Source organism: Ostrinia furnacalis, unplaced genomic scaffold (genome assembly GCF_004193835.3).
Source record: "Ostrinia furnacalis isolate ACB-3 unplaced genomic scaffold, ASM419383v2 OfSCF7055, whole genome shotgun sequence".
NCBI lineage: Eukaryota > Metazoa > Arthropoda > Insecta > Lepidoptera > Crambidae > Ostrinia > Ostrinia furnacalis.
In genome coordinates, this window is record NW_021137294.1 from 28,539 (window position 1) to 35,465 (window position 6,927).

The following is a 6,927-nucleotide window of genomic DNA, read 5'->3' on the forward strand; positions in this document are numbered from 1 at the left end:
ATTTAAAACCTACATATTTAAAAACATAATCATTGATATTCATAATATCACTAATCATACACTTAGTTTTTACTAATATTTGTTTTCATATATTTTTCTATACTAATGATCGAAACTCATAATCATTCGAATAAATAACTATAATATTCATAAATGTGATGTATCCTAATATTTGTTTTCATAAATTTATTACTCATAAGTGTATTTATCCATATTATTGAAAATCATGATGTCTATATTCGTATTAAATCGTATTTTAACATTAAATTAATTTGAAATGGTCCAAAACAGGCAATATTTTGTGCCACAAAACTAACGTGACAGAAACGAATCGCTGCAAAACCGACTCCACGTAGTCTTGTCTGCCCTACCCCTAGAGTGTAATTTAAAAGCCGGAGGCGCGGAGGGAGGGCAGCCCTCGCCCGCTGTAACGAGGCTCAGGCGCCCGGGCGAGCTGGAGCGGCTGAGGCTGGTCGCCGAGGCGCCGAAGGCGCCGATGGCGATCCAAAAAGCCGAAGCTGCGGAAGCAAGCGTGGGTGCCTGAGCCTCGTTACGCAAGGGCGGAAGGGCTGCACATCCCGCAGCGCCGGAGACGAGGAGATACCAATGCATGCTGCATGCTTGCTTTCATGCTGCATGCTCTGCATGCTTATCTACTCTATTAAATTATATATGATTTTTTTAAGGATACGAGTATGTCTGTTATAAAGTAAATTATTCGGAACAACAACATTATGAGTTGAAGTATGTTCTTAGTAACAACATTATTAATTAAAACAATATGATCAATGAATGTTATGAAGAAAAAAAATCTGAAAATAAAAATTATGTATTTTAAATGGTTCTTGGTAGTAACAGTATTGATAAAAAAATTATGATTATTAACTGTTATGAGCTCCGATGGTAGTAATAAAAATGTATGAATAAAAAAAGTATGAAAAATAAAATTATGAAGAGAGATTATTATGAACACAAATCGGTAGTAAGACAAAGAATAGGATTTACAATTTTATGTGAGCCAATATAGAACCCACTATGGCACACTCCGTCGCTCATACAAACCTGCATCGCGGTGACGGAGTTTTATATCCTGCCAAGTATATATAGACAAACCAAGATGGTGTAAATTGGACCTTGGTCCCCGAGCATAACACCCGCTCGGAAGGAAGCACTAACATCTAGCTTCCTTATTGTGGTTGAGCATCATATCCCACAAAACTTATTTTTTGCACTTTTTTATCCACAACGAGGAAGCTCTTGGCCTGTATCTCACCTGATGGTAAGTGATGATCAGGCCGAAGGTGAAAGCGAGCTTCACCCGGAATCCTCAACCACGGAGGAACTGGCTATCTTACCTCTAACTGCCGGAACACAACAATGCTGTTAAAATTGTTGTTATGGCGACAGATTTAGGTAAGATGGTGATAGCTAGCGTCCAGTAACGTCTCAGTATTATTTTAAATTTACCACTGTTTCGGGACAATAAATGGGCCAGTGTTGAGAAGAATCAACGAAACTGCAACTGCTAGTTACTTTTGAGTTGCATCTAAGTTTCTGCCATAGCGTCCGTTGAGAGACCACACATGACGCGACCAGTTTTTGAAACTTTCAGTTTCAGTTTCATTCATCAGAATCATCACAAAGTTGCAGTTTCGTTGCAGTTGCGTTTCACCGTCTGTTCTGGGCTTTAGTGTTAGGCAATACCTAGGCTGTGACCTAGGTGTGTGATAATGGAAAAATACGTCTTACACATCAATTCTCACTCAAACAAGGATCTTAACTCTTTCATAATGTTTACATTAAAGACTGTTTGACAGTTTCAAAATTGGGCTCAACAAATGTTGGCATTACGCGAAAGTACCATTTGAGACATGTAATAGTCATTTAGGTAGCATTTTCGTGGTCATGTAACAGTCATATAAGAGTAGCATGACTGTTTTTCATTGAGTCAAGGATGCTTTTACGTAAAATCTAGACAGTTCTGCAATCAATCAAGTGCTTTAGAAAAGGCTTTTATCTAGTGAAGAAGCCTTTGGGTATTTATGTGCACGTAACATCTATTGTACTCCTGCAGTGGAGATTAAATAACCTATTTATTTATTTCTTTATTTATTTAATTAAATGCAAGTGAGCTTACAGATTTATATCCAAAGCGCTCACATTGCCAATTTGAAATTACATTTAATGTTAGCAAATAACCTATCAAATCATCTTTTCTTTATTGCTATAGATTTTATTATATTATTGTAATATAAGATTGTAATATTTATATTAAAATAATTATAACATACACATTACACATATCAAACAACCGTTAACCGCCTCTGTGGTCTAGTGGTAAGACCATCTGCTTCAGACGCAGAGGTCCCTGCTTCGATTCCCAGTGGGGGCAGATTTTTCTGTTTGGTTTGGTTGGTACCAACATCTTACCTAAGTCTGTCGCCATGACAACAATGTTAACAGCATTGTTGTGTTCCGGCAGTTAGAGGTAAGATAGCCAGTTCCTCCGTCGTTGAGGATTCCGGGTGAAGCTCGCTTCCACCTTCGGCCATAGATAATTTATATCTGATATACTGATGTATAAACAACAATACTATAAAGTTTTATTAAAACTCGTTCATTAGATTTTGCATGAAAGAGTAACAATTAGTAGCTACCTATCCACACTTTCGCATTTATTATATTAGTAAGAAGTAAGATTATGAATTCAGGAGCAGTTCTCTCTCACAAACGTTGCTTGTTTAAGTGAAGCAGCAAATCGAACGCACAGCGTTGAATAGAGCTCTGTGATTGGTTCGTGTGTCACCCTGTGCGTCCGTGCTATGATACCTCATAGTAAAGTTTGTGAATACGAGCGCTAGGATTCATTAATCCCGCACTATGCATAGTGCGTAGTGCCAGAGTAAATACAAATGAGTAGGTCATCTTCATAGAAACGCCCGAGCGTGGTTTGTATGTGAGCGCGCCAATACGTATGCGGCGCGCACGCACACACTGACAAAATTTAGCGGGGATTAGCGGGGAGCAGGGGTGACATTGACATATTATGACATATAGATGACACACGCTGAACTGTCCCACCAAACTCAATGACAGGGGGGCGCTACCATCGTTCAACTATATGGTTTCCAACATGGCAAAAATCAGAACCAGCGATCCGGTATTGACGGTGGCGCCCCACTGTCAATGTCATGGATAGGACAGTTCAGTATTTTGGAACTATAGTAGGTATACAAATTTGAAGAAAATCTGAAGTCTCACTGACGTTTGACGTTAAAACACCCTCTCGTACCTCAGGCACTGACGTAGTTAAACCAGAGTAAATACTGCAACTCCCCGCTAATCCCCGCTAAATTTTGTCAGTGTGTGCGTGCGCGCCGCATACGTGTTGGCGCGCTCACATACAAACCGCGCTCGGTGCGTTTCTATGAAGATGACCTACTCATTTGTATTACTCTGGTAGTGCGCTTGAGTTCATTCCCCTCCCGACCGTGGCACACTGGCCTTAAGACTTTTACTTTTGCGCAAACGAGCCGACATCCGACAGTGTTGGGCAAAGGGCGGGAACAGGTGGTATTCTTGGAACTGGTGAAATACTAGGTTATTTTATTGGAAAAAAAATATTAGGTACTTATAATAATTGTGTTGTGCTGAATATGACAAAGTTATTGGGGTAAAAAGCGATGGAAATATACTTTTGGTATATTTGGAAATAGAACAATTTTAGGTTCTTATTTGTAAGATTTTTATGTCAAAATTTTCGCGAGTAGACGATTAGTTAAATTTTAATTAATACAAAATCATTTACGTTAAATATAGGTAGGTAATGTCCGTTTTCACCATCAATACCTAATTTTTAAGTGACCCTTATGAGGAATTAGGAATTTTGTTTTCATAGGGGTCACTTAAATATTACGGACATAAATGTAGGTATACCAAAACGCGTTGATGTCTTTTGTATGGTAGTTGTGAATTAACAGAATGGAGAAGTTTCGTGATGTTGAAAACATTAGATTTTACTGAATGGGATTAAAATATAGACCAAAAATAAAAAGCTGGTGAAGTTATTTTTGAAATCCATCAAGAAATGGCTGAGTAATTAGTTATTTTCGCGTGGAACTTAAACATAGGCGGTGCCGTGATGTCAGGACACCTGTGTGCCTACCATGAGTTTACGTTAGGTGAGCTCGCTAGCGAATACGTCAAAAAATTCTATGAAGATTTTATTTCTTGAAAGTAGCCGCTAGAGGCGCTGCACAATATGTCATACATTTAAATGTCATTTTTTACGCAGTCGCTAGCGAGCACACCTAACGTAAACTCATGGTAGGCACACTGTTCAAGTTTCAATCACAATGCTTATAGATGACCCACGCTGAACTGTCCCACCAAACTCAATGACAGGGGGGCGCTACCATCGTTCAACTATATGGTTTCCAACATGGCAAAAATCGGAACCAGCGATCCGGTATTGACGGTGGCGCCCCACTGTCAATGTCATCGATAGGACAGTCCAGTATTTTGGAACTATACCACCCCTAATGTATTGTCAAGAATGACACTATAATGTCAAAGTCTTCTTTTTCTTTTTATATTATGGCCAGGACCAGGTCTTGGATATGTCAAAAAGGTTACACAATTTTACTAAGAAATAATCTTGGGTGACCCTGGCTGGAAAATTAAAACTACTAGATTTATAAAAAGTTGGATCTGTCAATAGCTGGGTGATTGACTGTTTGTACTCCAAATTATTAGCGTGAAGTCATCTTTCAAAATTGGCGCGAAATATTTGTTGCGCTTCTTTAGGGCTCTGTAATTTCTTTATTTGTAGAGATATTTTCATGATTCTTTCACCAATATTATTGATTTTACTTATATTATCAATAGAAAAAAAAATTGAAACTTCTCCATTCCATTTCATAGAGGCACATTTTTGTGTGAATATAATATTGAGTATGATGTTAATAATAAGATATTTAGTTATGAATAAATAACAACTGTCTACAGCATTTTTGCGCACGGGTTATGCATAGCTTATTTTTATTGCTTTAACTAGCTGACCCGGCAAACTTTGTTCCGCCTTAATGGCAATAAATAAGCAGACTTTTTTTTAAATTTCAAACGGGATAAAAAGTATCCTATGTCCTTCTCCTGGCTCTAAACTACCACCCTGACAATTTTCAGCTAAATCGGTTCAGCCGTTCTTGAGTTATAAGTGGAGTAACTAACACGACTTTCTTTTATATATATAGATAACTAGAAATAAGAATAACAACAAAAAAAATTCTGAATTTGCTTTTATGTGTAAAAAATAGAAAAATTCATATCAATGAATGTATGAAACATGAACATAGAGATGATTTAATTTGTTGCCAAATATTATTTTTTCTTTCTTTCTTTAATTCTTTCTAATTATTAAAACATACCAAACATCCATTTAAGATTCATTCTCACAAGAGAAAATTTAAAATAGAGTCCAAATATTTATTAAAAATGAAAAGTTCTAATTTCCTGTCATGTTCCATAGAAGATTTTTCTCATAAAAATCTAACCCTATCATGCTTTCAGTTTACTGGCCTTGGTAACGTCGTCTCTCAAATCCCACTATATTTTGATGAAAGCGTGCCCCTTGTTCTTGCGAATAAGCCCCCATAATTATTTATAAATATATCCCAATGAGAATGTGACGTGCGTCTTTAGAGACATTCTACTATGAAGATGGAAAATTCAAATCGCTAACTTCTTCAAAAGCAAATATTTTCGATTTGTAATCGCACTTTTTTATATAAATTTGCTTAGATAATCAGAATATAATAAGTAAAATCCATGCGCAAAAAAAAAATTTTTTTTTGTTGACCGGTGTAATTAGCAGTTTACGTTAAAATAATAAGTAGGCGTTTATAAAAGATTCATTTACACGAAATTAAATAATTACCTTTTACTCATTAGGAGGAGTTCGAAATTGGTTCGACTTCCCTCCATTTCAAAGCGGATGACAGGTGACAAACAATTATGCACCCACCACGGACAATAAATATCAATTAAGGGGGCCTATCTTACTCAATACAACAGACATGTGTTTCCGCAATTTATTCACTAAACATCAGGTACTTAGCAACTACCTGCCAATAATATTTTTCACAAAATCGCTTAAAAGCACGGACATTTTTCCTTGTCGCGAAAAGATCGAGGTGATATAGTTATGGTTTAATTAAATAAAAAACTAATTAATCTTTCTTTTTGCCCACAGAACCTTCGACATGTCGTCCGAGGGTTACTCAGCGAGCGAGGTGGACGCGATGACGGACCGGATAGCGGCCACCTACGCAGGCCTCTCAGTGTTCGTCACTGGAGGCACTGGCTTCATGGGAAAGGTGCTCATAGAGAAGCTGCTCAGGTAAGAATAGACTTTAAGGAGTATACATTAGAATCTAAATTGCAGTGAATGCTAGAGCTATAGGATAGTATTTGCCACCTTCTTAGGACTTCTTTCTTAGGACTGTCTGTGATCATCACTAGATCATGAAAAGGTGCTTTAGAGAGAAGCTGCTGAGGTAAGAATGAACCCTAGGTATTTAAGACTAGGATCTAAATTGCAGTGAACAGTATGGTTGACTCTTCAGGTCGCTCGGTGAGCCCTATAAAGAAAATAGTCAGGTAAGAATGAACCCTAGCTCTTTCATGCTAGGATCTAAATTGCAGTGGATTATTATAAGCTAGAACCTTAGGTATTTCAGGCTTTTAGGTGCTCATAGAGAAGTTTCTTCTCAGGTTTTAAATAAAAATTCATAAAATTCATTTATTTTTGCAAATAGGCTTTAAAAAAGCACTTTTACACGTCCCAATATTTAACCCTACCTAATTTGACTTACTCATTAGGTAAAGAATAGACCCAGAGTCTTTTATGTTAGAATACATATTGCAGTG